Genomic DNA, 12,220 nt, shown 5'->3' on the forward strand with positions numbered 1-12,220 from the left:
TGAAATAAATAAATAAAACAAATTAAATTGTGAGCGCTGCAAAGCCAAATGCGTTGCAGCGTGCGCAATTTTATTTGTTTTATTCATTTATTTCTTTACCTAACTCCGATTGACCGTATGTCCGAGTTTACTACCCGCCACCCTGACCCTTCTCGCCTCACCACCCCGCAGCACCTCCTCCAGGAGCCCCTACTGGGTCTCAAAAGCTCAATTGTTGGATAAATCACTGGATGCTAGCTTGGCAAATATTTGTTCACCGTGCCAATTGTTGCACTATGCTAACTGCAAAACCTATGATAAACGCCTTGTAACAAAAGAAGAGTTTTAAATACTGTGCATGGGCATTATCTCCATCACGGTTGTGCCGATTAAAAGATTACAGAAATGCTTCGGAAAAATACAAAAGGCAAACATGCCGAATCCAGTGTCCAAATTACACAAGTATGAAATGTACCATAAATAGGTCAGTTTCCACAACATTTCGGTATGAAAAGCACAATATTCAGACACACTGCCCTAGAATGTAACCCATCTTAAACAAGCTAATGGTCAGATTGCTCTGGGATGTAAAGTGTCAAATAACTCAGCCTCCAATGGAACAAACTGAACAGATCTTGATGCATATGAACAATGCAGCGCAGATATACCAAATAGTTGGGTAGCCACATGCTGCCAGCATCACTGTTCACCAAGGATTGCCATACACTGGCTTACAATTGCACATATTACTACAGAACTCTGTACTCTGAGCATGCACCCAAGCAAGCTCACAATCATATGCAATTAACCGGCTATTAAGGAATAAAATAATACTTACTACTATCAGCTACTTACCACACATAGATTTAATGAACGAACAAAAGGATTTCACAAAGGGCACAAATACCCAGTGACTGGTGCTGAAGCTGATCAATACGGAAGAGAAAGGGAGATAAGAAATAGAAAAGAGGTGTGCTTTTAGCAGTTTGTGAAAGATGAGAAAGCGGTCTATCTTATGCAATGCAGAGAGAGTCGAGTTCCAAGCTTTTGCGTAAACACAGCAAAAGCACAACCTCCAGTCGTTATGCTCTGAAATCAGGAAACAGCAAGAAAATTGGCATTTTCAGAGCATAGTCTCCTAACAAGCTTATGGGGAAAAAGAAACTTTGGGGCATATTATCAAGAGCATTATCGCTGCTTTAGCACCACTTTTGCCGAAAAAGCAGCAATATTTTTATCGCCCTATTAGCAAGCCTGCGCTAACATGTGTTAGCTCAAGCTTTCCGGTGTTAGCTGCCGGTTTTTCTATCACCTTGCATGCCAGCGATATGTATCGCTAATGACATGCAAGGGAGGCAATAATTACCTAAATTTCATGGTAGAAATCGCTAACACCACTTCGCTGTAGTATCAAAGTTGACCAGCGATAAAAATAATTTGCGCTAACCACCGATGTACGCAGGTTTTTAACACCTGAAAAAAACCTGACTATACATGGTCATACAAGGAAGACTAGCCCTGATTTCCGCCACAGACAACAAAGAGGTAGACCTCATGCTGCATTATTAGCCCTTACCATGTACAACGGTGCTATTGTCTTGTAAAGGGGGTACATTGCAGTTATTCACATCATCAAAATTATGAATGATTAGTTCTATACTAATATCTTTGATGTTAGCATTCACTGTTACCCAATTCATAGTTTGTCAACTTTCATGCTGCAGAGTGCGAGGCGCCTGTCAAACAGGGGTTTTTCACACTACATGGCACGTTAGCTGAAATACTATTTCCGCTAACGCACCGCTAACGTGTTGACTACATGCTATCGCATGTTTGTCTATCGCGTGTTAGCAGGAGTTTTCGCTTCCTTTACCGTACACCATCGCATTTTATCGACTTCTTAATAATACGTCAATAAAAATGCTAAATGTGTCCAGGAAACGAAGCTATAAATAAAATGCCGATACCTTTCGCTGGCGATCATTGTCGCCTTTTCTAGATAATATGCCCCCAAGGTTTGCATTCATTAGCAGGTCAATGCCAAGCTTTGTGCCATAAGAAAAGACAGCTGTTGTGTACTGGCAACCAGTGAATCAAATGAAAGGAGATCCGGATGTGTCTATTGAAGTCAAGCAAAAGATGAGCAGCCACACTGTATATATGCTGGAGTCTCGATACTAAATATGCTGGCAGACTAAGATATAGTCCAAGCAAGATATAGAGACTGGACTGTACCCTTGTGATACTTAGGTGGAAGCATGGGAAGAACCTTTCTGAAAACCCTAAGTAAAAAATCAGTATAGATAAGTTTCGCAAATTGTTTTCTGAATGTAAAATACATTTTAAGATTCCAGGCAGAAGTGGACTGTGAGGTGGGGAGACAAGCTAAGCGGGCACAAGTTGTGATACCAAATATTTGCTGAAAAGGAACACTTCTATTGTGTCAGAATTAAGACATAGAGATGGGTGTCCGCCCATGTGGCAATAGCACAGATACTGTCCTAGAACAGGAGCTGTGGTGACTTACGGTCTCCATCCGGCATCATAATTAGTTGAGCTGTGTTTTTCTACAGTGATCCCTGAGCGAAAAATGCAGTAGGAATCACATATAGATTGAACAAAAGTAGGGTGTAAAGCAGAGTTTAAAGGAGGAGCACTGCCTGAGAACGGTTAGACATTAAAAGGTGACTAAGTCAAGAGCTGAGTTACAGACGCCTACCGCCGCGAGACGTGCCAGCAAGATGGCATCTGAGACCTCATTAAAGGCTGAGGAGGGTCCATTATCAGGCTAGCCTTTATGTTCATGTCAAGAATCATAAGGGTATCTTTAGCAGTGGAGACTAATATGGACTCAGTTTAGTGAGAGGACCACAATCATAACTGAAATGGAGTCTGGAAATTCCTCGGTCTCAAAACAAGCTGATAACTCAATGATGACAGTAGTATCAACTATCTTGGTTAGAAAGGATAGAACTGGATTCAGTTTGTAGTCAGTCAAATTTTTTGAACCTACTGTGTTTTTTTGTGGGGGGTAATGGAACTATCAGGGTCTGTTTGCAGCAGCTTAGAACTCTACTCATTGAAAGAGAAAGATTGGAAAGTGCGGTTAGGATGGGAGCAGTGACCACTGATATTCTATTCTGTTCGATTAAACTTTCACCGAGACACCTTCTTCTGAGACAATTGTAGCGGAGATGATTGTTGAGTACATGGCTTTTTAGCACTGGAAAAGTCATACGCAAGACACCTGGACTCCTTATTTGAGGAAAAATATTGCAAATTTGTTTCAGCCTTAAGCTGAATAAAGTTAGTCAAATCGAGACAAAGTTGGAGATATTAGTTATGAAAGATTATGAGCACTAGAACTGGAAATATTATTTACTGATGTGTGAAGCTTTTCTTTACTGGGATTCGGTCGCACCTTATTGCATAACTGATAGTATGCAGCACAAGCTATCAACAGGATTTTCTTTTAAGTCGTAAATTCAGCCCGAGTTCTATCTATCCATCCATCTATCTATCTATCTATCTATCTATCTATCTATCTATCTATCTATCTATCTATCTATCTATCTATCTATCTATCTATCTATCTATCTATCTATCTATCTATCTATCTATCTATCTATCTATCTCTTTGTCAATGAATGAATAGCTATTGTACTGAAGTTTTCCTTTAGCTTCTATTAGTAATTTGTTCAAAAACCCAGCAGCAGAAGGATTGTTGCTACTGTGATGGAGAGAGCTAAGATGAATAATATGTTCTGAAGTAGAGATGTTGCAATCATTAAAAACTCAAGTACCACACCAATGTTAGGGAAGCAGGGACGAGAGAGATGACAGAGGTGGAAGAGATGATGTCCAATGGAGACACCACTAAAGTTCTTTTCAGTCTCTACCACACCTCAGATAGACCTACTCTCTAGACAAAACTTCCATTCACAGAACAGTTGTTTAAGGACTTTGCCCTTACACTAATAGAGGCAGACTGGATACTGATCTGGGGCAGAGTGGCCCCAGAAAGCCTTCAATACAGGCCCAATGCTTTCATAATATTACTGTGGTGACACTTGACCCTGGTCTGTATGAAAGTGATATGTAATACCTCTTATAGCTGCTGGAGGAGATAAAAGTGAGACCTCTACATACACGCATATGTACGTGTGGTGGGACTGCCAAAAAATGCAATTGTTCTGTGGCAAAGTTTTGGAACTTATAAAGGGGATCACAATCATTTTAAAACCCAGACTGCCACAAATAGAACTTTTGGGATACATGATGTAGACGACCTATCGTCCCTTTCTCAAACTGAATGAAAGTTAATAACTTCCTTTGTTTTGGCTGCCAAAATAATGACAGCTCAGAGATGGCCGAGCACCTCGTTGCCAACTATAGACCAATGGTGGGTGAAAGTATTGTCAATACATGCGATGGAACGCCTAATGGCCATCTTGAGAGATACATTGCCCAAGTTCTAAAAAGTATGGACACCATTCCACATGTACATGAAAAGAAACCAAGGATTCCCACAGCCACCATCACTGATACATCTGGCTGGGGATGATTCACTGGTCACCACTATAGGGCGGGAATCTGAATAAAGCTTCAAATGGTCCTATTTGTGATGCTGATCTCTCATGCTTTTCTGTTCTTCTCGTCCTGTGCCTATGTCAATGCACGATTGCTGTGAATCTCTAGATAACTTACACTGGTCATTAAATTGTGTAAATAAAGTTGTTAAAAAAACTTTAGAACAAGATTCGATATCATCTGCCAAATTAGGAGATTAAGCTTGGAGTAACGACAGTGCCTGTTTGCTTTGTAACTTACCCTAAGTGGACAGTTGTAACAAGGGTAATGCACTCCCACTAACTGGCAGTACACAACCACACCAGTTTGTGTTCAGTGGCAAATCAAGCAGTACTGACTGGTTACAGAATCAGACGCTGCAACTCATATGCAGTTGTTTGCTAACTTTTTTCTTTCACTTCTTCTTCATACACAACTAGATGAATAAGATCAACGTTGGGTGGGTTGGGATAGAAAGAGAGTGGGACTAATCCTGAAGAATGCCCCAAATCTGGCTATAATTGAAGCGGCAGAAACATGCCAACCCCACACTATGTATGGAATTATAAAGGCAGCTTAGAAAAATATATTTCCTTAAAAGGTAGGGAGGTCAACAAATAAATGATTTGCAACATATACCATCACTCACACATTTTAAAGTTTGAATAGCTCCCATATGCCTCACCAGTAAGAAGGCACACAACCTTTTAAATCATCATCAGAGCTCCAGGGAGAGCCCACCATGGCAATCTTTGAAAGGCAATTGAGGGTTTGCTAGGCAGTGGATCTGATGTGGCCTGTGGGAGCACTGTCAGAGAGAACACCATGGTTGGAGCAGCTATAGAAGAAGATGGTATACAATGCTGACAGTGGAGTACTGCAATGGGAGTACAGCCACTGTTAGAGGTAAGTTGGGCAGCCCCAGGACACCAGTGTGATGTGAAGGAAAGGTCTAGAGCAACCAGCAAGAAGAAGCATATGGACTTGTTACGATTATGATCGACAGCGGGGAGGACCTGGGTATGATTAGGGTTTAAAAGAAGGAAAAGGGAAGCGGACACAAAAGTAGCTGGACTACTACAAAGTGCTAGGGAAAGATCAAATTGTGGAAGGTTGCGTTGGAATGGAATAACAGAATTTAAGAGGAGCAAACCAGTGGTCTTTGGTGGGAACAGGACTTGTCATAGATTACGGCTAAGGACAGGGGAGGAGACATAATGGTGTTTAATAGAGTAACTTCCTGGACAGGCCTACTGAGGAGCAAACCAAGGGGTCCATTAGGATGGAGGGCGGATCGCCACCGCCTACATCCTACCACCCACTTCCCCCTGCCATATTAGTATGGCGGGGGGGACCCCGGTGGACGGAAAGACCGTCCGCCACTAGTCGACCAGGCGGAAAATAATTTAATATGGTGGCGGTGTTTGGTAGGCACCGCCATCCATGTCAGTATGCTCTCGGAGAGCAGCCTTTCCGTGGCAGCAGAGGCGTGCGGAGATCACAATTGGGGGCGTTTGCGGGCCCTCAGTTAGTTGGGGGGTTGGGGGTGCACATGGGGGGTACCTATGGACCCCACTGCATTTGCATGCACAATGCGGCAGGCACCGTGCGGTGCCTGGCACTTTGTGCATGCAAATGCACAACATGCATTTCTACCATTGCGGCGGGTGCTGCTGAATGCACCGCCTGCCGCCATGTTAGAAATGCGTGATGTGCCCGCCAGTGTGGCAGGCGCATCCTAATATATCACCCACGGGACTGCCCCACATATGGTGGCCGGTACCGTTTTCCGTCAGGATGGCGAGAGGACAAAGTCCGCCTGCCGTCCTAATGATGCCCTTAGGAGACAATGATAGAAAAATATGGAGCATTAAAGCTAAATGAAGAGAGAGAAGACGAACATGCAACAGGTTAAAGCTAATTGGTGGGTGGCATGGGAAGTAAGGAAAGCCAAATAGAGAAGGGTCGAAAAGCATGTACAGTCCACTGAGCATGGGGAGTACTTAGAGATGAGAAGAAAAGAGGTAAACGTAAATAAAGTGGTTGATATAGAGGTAGGAATATCAGAGGAGGAAGATAAACGTTCTGACATTAAAATTGGAGCTGCAAACAATATAATAAGGGAAATAGCGAAGAAGAAAGACGAAAGCACATAAAAAGAAGGGAATGAGTTGAGAATAAGATGACCGGGATGGGTGTCTGGGTGAAGCAAAATAAAAGATGCATTAGCAATACGAAAGACTTGGGGGTACATATGATGCTTTCAACCAAAGACATTTGGAAAGGGGAATGTTAGGTTACATTCAAGTTGTTGTATAGGGTGGTGTCAGATATACAATATCACAATATCTTCAAAATATATTCAAGCACATCAAAATTGACATCTCTCAAACAAAATTTTCCTTCTTCTTCATCATAAATGTGTTTACCTTCCTCAGAATAGCAAAGCCTGCCTCCTGCTTCCAAAACAAACACAGAGCAGGCACTCTGAAAAGCATCCCTGCTGTTAATGTGTACTTTCTCTATTATTGACACAACCCTCTTTCTGTGCCTGTAAGACATCTGAGTCTGTCAGTTACTGAATCTGTTAGCTACATTACTGTGACCATATGAGATATAAATGTTGTCTATATCTGCACGGAAACTGCGGTTGTTGAGATCACTGATAACATCAGGCTCACATTGGAAAAAAGAGAAACAGCAATGTTGGTTCTCTTGGACCTATCTGCAGCCTTTGATACCATCTCCCAGAGTATCTTGAAACCTTGACTGTGGGAGATGGGAATCAGAGGGAAGGCCCTAGATTGGTTTGAGAGTTATTTGGCTGATCGCTCTGCCACCGTTCTCATAGACTCAATAGCCTCGTGCAGTTGTCCAGTCACTGTAGGTGTCCCACAGGGCTCCATTCTTAGCCCCATGTTGTTTAATTTTTATTTAACACCTCTAGCTGGTATCAGCAGATCATATGGTTTTGAAACCGTGTTGCATGCCGACGACACTCAATTGCTTGTCACCTTTGGTCCTGATCACGTTGACACACAATCTCTTTTCAAAAACTGTATGGTCCATGTAAACAATTGAATGGGTAGAAATAAAATACAACTAAATGGCAGCAAGGCCGAGATCATCCTGTTTGGTAGAGCAGAGGAATTCTGGGCACAAGACGGTGGTCCCCGGAATTAGGCCCATGTCCTCCCCCGAAGCTAGCAATACGTAACCTGGGAGTTACCATTGACAGTTCATTGTCCATGAAAACCCATGTTAACCAGGTTCTTGGTGTCTGCTATGGGATCATGCCTAATCTCCGCAGAATCTTCAAGTGGCTACCCATTGAAGCTAGGAAACCTTTGGTGCAGGGTCTTGTTATCAGCCGACTTGACTATGGGAACGCCTTGCTCGTGGCACTCAATGAAGATCTGCTTTCCAAACTTCAGATTCTTCAAAATACTGCAGCCAAACTCATTCTCAATCTTCACCCTGGATCCCCCTCCGCCCCAAACCTCAAAACTCTCCATTGGCTTCCGGTACGAAAAAGAGGCCATTTCAAAATCTTATGTCTCACACATAGGACGATGTATGACACCGGCCCAAAATACCTGGCAAAAAAACTTCAATGGTACATGCCAGGAAGATCTTTAAGGTCCAGTACCAAATCGTACCTTGTCCAACCTCGCATTCAAACTTCTCGTAATGGCGGCCGATCATTTTCCTACTAGACCCCTATGCTATGGAATAAACTACCATTACACCTCTTGTCCATAGTTGACCAGAGATGCTTTAGTAAAGAGCTGAAAACGTGGCTTTTCCCTCAGTAAGCTCGCTTTCACTGTTCCTGTTGCTGTCCGCATTGCTGTTTTTGTATCCTAGCACCATGAGACCTTTCGCTGAGATGTGCGCTTAACAAGAACATTTGACATTGACATTGACATTTGCAATGCCTCATTATCTATTTCACAGCTGTCAGTTAGAGTAACTCTAAGGAATCTCATAAACTTCGGGGCATATTTACAAAACATTGTTGGAGCGCGGTGTTAAGCCAAATTTGTCAATGTGTGCAATGACATTTTTAAAACACAGGGATGTGCCCTCTTCTCAAAAATATGCTGCTCCCCTGTGAATCCCCTAGCACTGACACTAAAAAAGCTGCCTAGCGCCAGCAGAGGCACCCTGCCCTCATGTTGCTAGGGTGCCTGCACTGCATGGGCGATTGTTTATGTGCAGGAAGGTACACATTCCTGCACATAAACAATCAATAAAGGAGGTTTGCTCTTTCTATGTGTGCTACAGAATGCAGCACACATTTAGAAGGAGCAAAAAACAAGGAGAAATTAATAATTTCTCCTCGTATCGCCATCCTAGGACCAGTTATTCCCCCCCCCCCCTCGCCCCGGTGTTAATTTTTGATGCTGTGCCAGCCTTGTAAATCTAGGACAGCATCAAAGGCAATGGGTGTTCCCGTGGAACACCCACTGCCACATCCAAATGCACGCCCCTCTGTTGCACAGGACTGCGGTGGAAAGGGGCAGATTTAAAAGGTGTTGTTAAGCCACTTTGGGGAATACCGATATGCCACCAGAGTGTCAAAAAAGTGAAGCTATGTGGTATGCCACCGGTGCGTCTAAAAAGTGGCACTCCTGTGATGGTAGTGGCTTTTAAATGTGCCCCTTCATGTCAAAAACGAGGCTATTGTTGCTTCTGAATGAATTACATTCTTCAAAACAATTATTTTGCCCCTCTCTAAACGTACTGATTTTTCATAGGTGTTCAAACAGAATTAAGCAAAGAGAAAGTGATTTGATCAATGACATTCAGCTTGATCCTGTGAGGGTGGAGTGAGGGAAGCTTTGCAAACAATACCAGACACAATATTCTGGAGCTACAGTACCTAATCTAACCGCTAGACCACATCTCCTCCTTAAAAAGTGTGTGAAGCCACTACAGTCGTGAGCCCCTCCCTCCAAATTTATGGAAGCTGAAACACTCACTCGTTTATTACAATGCAGTTTTCATTTTAAATACATTCACTGAATTGTTGTATGTGTAGCGCGTATGCATTTAGCTGTCTTCTACCTGCTTCAAATTTCGAGATCACGTCTTGGCTTTTCTTGATCTCTACTTCAAAACTTTGCCACAGGCATTCGTCCCCTACCTAACAGTAGAGTACAGGCATTACATTTATAATATGGAGCCCTTCTCTGAGAATCCTGCTTGTCAAAAGCACAATCTTCTCTGAAATTGCAGCGTTTACGTGAGAACTAATGTTGTACAGGGCACCTATTTTTACAGCACATTGTATCAAGAAGTTTACCTGGCTCAAAATATGTCTTAAAATTGCTTGTAAGAATGGGCTGTTTTTCTGAACAGCCATTAAAAAGATGACTATCCAAGAACCATTGCTGCTTAGTCTTTTCTAGAGGTGTGCGAAATTTGCATAATTATCTTTAACTTAATTACAGGAAATTTAGGCATCGTAATTACACAAAATGCCAAACCGATATTTTGAGCTACTTTTTAGCATGCAGCACATCCTCGAATTAACTTGTGTCACAAGGACACATTTCCCGCTGAGAAATAATGGAAACGCAAAGTACAGTGAACAGCAGCCTCTCGTGTTCTGCTGTTCCAGTGCATTTTTACAGCGAACGGCACGTAATTACGCAAAGTGATGTAATGTGGGAATATTGCATTATAAGCATAATTGAAAATTAACAAAATATGAGTATTATGACCGCATACTTTAAATTTCACAGTCCTAAATTTTTAGGTCTGGCGCAAAATAATTGTGCAATACAAAATAAGCAGTCATATTTCATCGCCAGGGCAAGAGAAATCAGAACTGGCGCTGCACCTCTCACCCAGATCGTACTAGTTTGGCTGTTTTCACAGACTGGCACCATTGAGAAATGTATAAATCATTGTGGGGCATATTCTCAAAGATCTATCGCTGAGTTATCTGCACTTTATCACAGCCAAAGTCACGATAAATGTACCTCCCCATTCACAAGCAAGTGCTAACAGCCCATATCACTAGTTTACCTGCGTTAGCATCCGCAAAAAACATCGCCACAGATGACCCCGGCAACTATTGCTAATTAAATGTAAATGCAAATGTGTTTGTAATTTCTATAGCGTCTTCTACCCAGAGGTCTCATAGCGCTGTATTCATACCGCTGTGGAACCCTTCCTGGCTTTCCTGTGAGATGTCCACTCCTGGGCACCCCCAAGGTGAAGCCAGACATCCAAGCGCTGCTGTGGCCATTGTGGAGATTAAGCAAGCTATTGCCCAAAGTCACAGAGTGGGACCCATGATTAGACTAGGCACTGAGGCGAGAATTATCAGGTCCGGGGGATTGAGTCCAAGAGCCGACTAGGCGGGAATTGAACCCTGGTCCCGGGCCAGACCTCTGCATCAGGGTCTGCCACTCTAACCATTGAGCCACGCTTCTCCACAATTAGATGCAGAGTAGCTGTTCCCGTGCAAAAACCTGCGACAAAATCACGTTATGACATTCTCAACGACCAGCCGGATCTGCGATAAGATCACAAACCAGGCAATCAGCCGCGTTAGCAGCAGGAAATTAACACCTGCTCTGACCTGGTGTAAAGTCGGACTACAACCTGCACCAGAAAAGAGAGCCCAGCCCAAGCCACACCTGAAGAACAACAGATGCCATGGAGCCACTGATCATGCAGCAAGGACACCCAAGAGGGCCACAACAACCACGGCCACCACCCCCGGACACCCCCACCCCTCCCCATGGATCCTACCCCAGGCAACCCACACCTCCCGGACCAAGATATTGCTCATCAACGTCATGAAATCATGAACAAAAGCATTCATCTGATGTTGCACCTTTACCACAATTAATATACATGTGAGTACAGAAAATCTGATTCATTCGTTCACCATTGAAAGTCCAAACTAAATATCACAAGCAAATTTGTCTCCAAACAACTATTTAGAAGAATCATGGCGGGGCATCCCTGGACAATCTGTAAGTCACAGCTTGCAAGACAATATTGAAGATAAGAAGGTGTGTCAGGCTTTCATCAAAGGAGAGAGAGAGAGAGAGAGAGAGAGAGAGAGAAAGAAAGAGAGAGAAAGACTGAACAAAGAGCGAAAGGCCAATCGGGCCATTGGCTCATTCATCTTTGCCAATTGGTGTGTGTGTTTCCCAATTGGTGCACCCCAAATCTAAGGCCTGGCATCAATGTCAAAGTGAAGGCCACATCACATTCAAGAAATGCAAGTAGTAGTCAGACTAAAATTAGGCATGAAAGCTCCTTTGTCTCACTACACAAGTCGGAAGGACAACCGAACCCCCGACCTTGGTCTTGAATGCTGCTGGCACACCCTGCGTGAAATACCATACAAGACTCCGATGACTCCCACAACCCGAACTGCGCCAGTGAAAGTCCAACTTGTCCAGACCCCACACACTTGTCCCTGCTCGAGCTACAACTGCAAGGGCTGCCCTTGGTACATTGGTAAAAAACAATCCATACGTCCAAACACTGCACACACATATGACTCATTGCCCAGAGCTGTGGCATATTGTCCACAGAACTGCCGCTGGTCTGAGACCACCAAACTGGGCACATGCACAAACCCTGTCACATGGAACTGTACCATGCATGAATGCTGCATCTGTTGGGATCACTGCCAATGGCA

This window comes from Lissotriton vulgaris, chromosome 2_1, assembly GCF_964263255.1.
Source record: "Lissotriton vulgaris chromosome 2_1, aLisVul1.2, whole genome shotgun sequence".
Lineage (NCBI taxonomy): Eukaryota > Metazoa > Chordata > Amphibia > Caudata > Salamandridae > Lissotriton > Lissotriton vulgaris.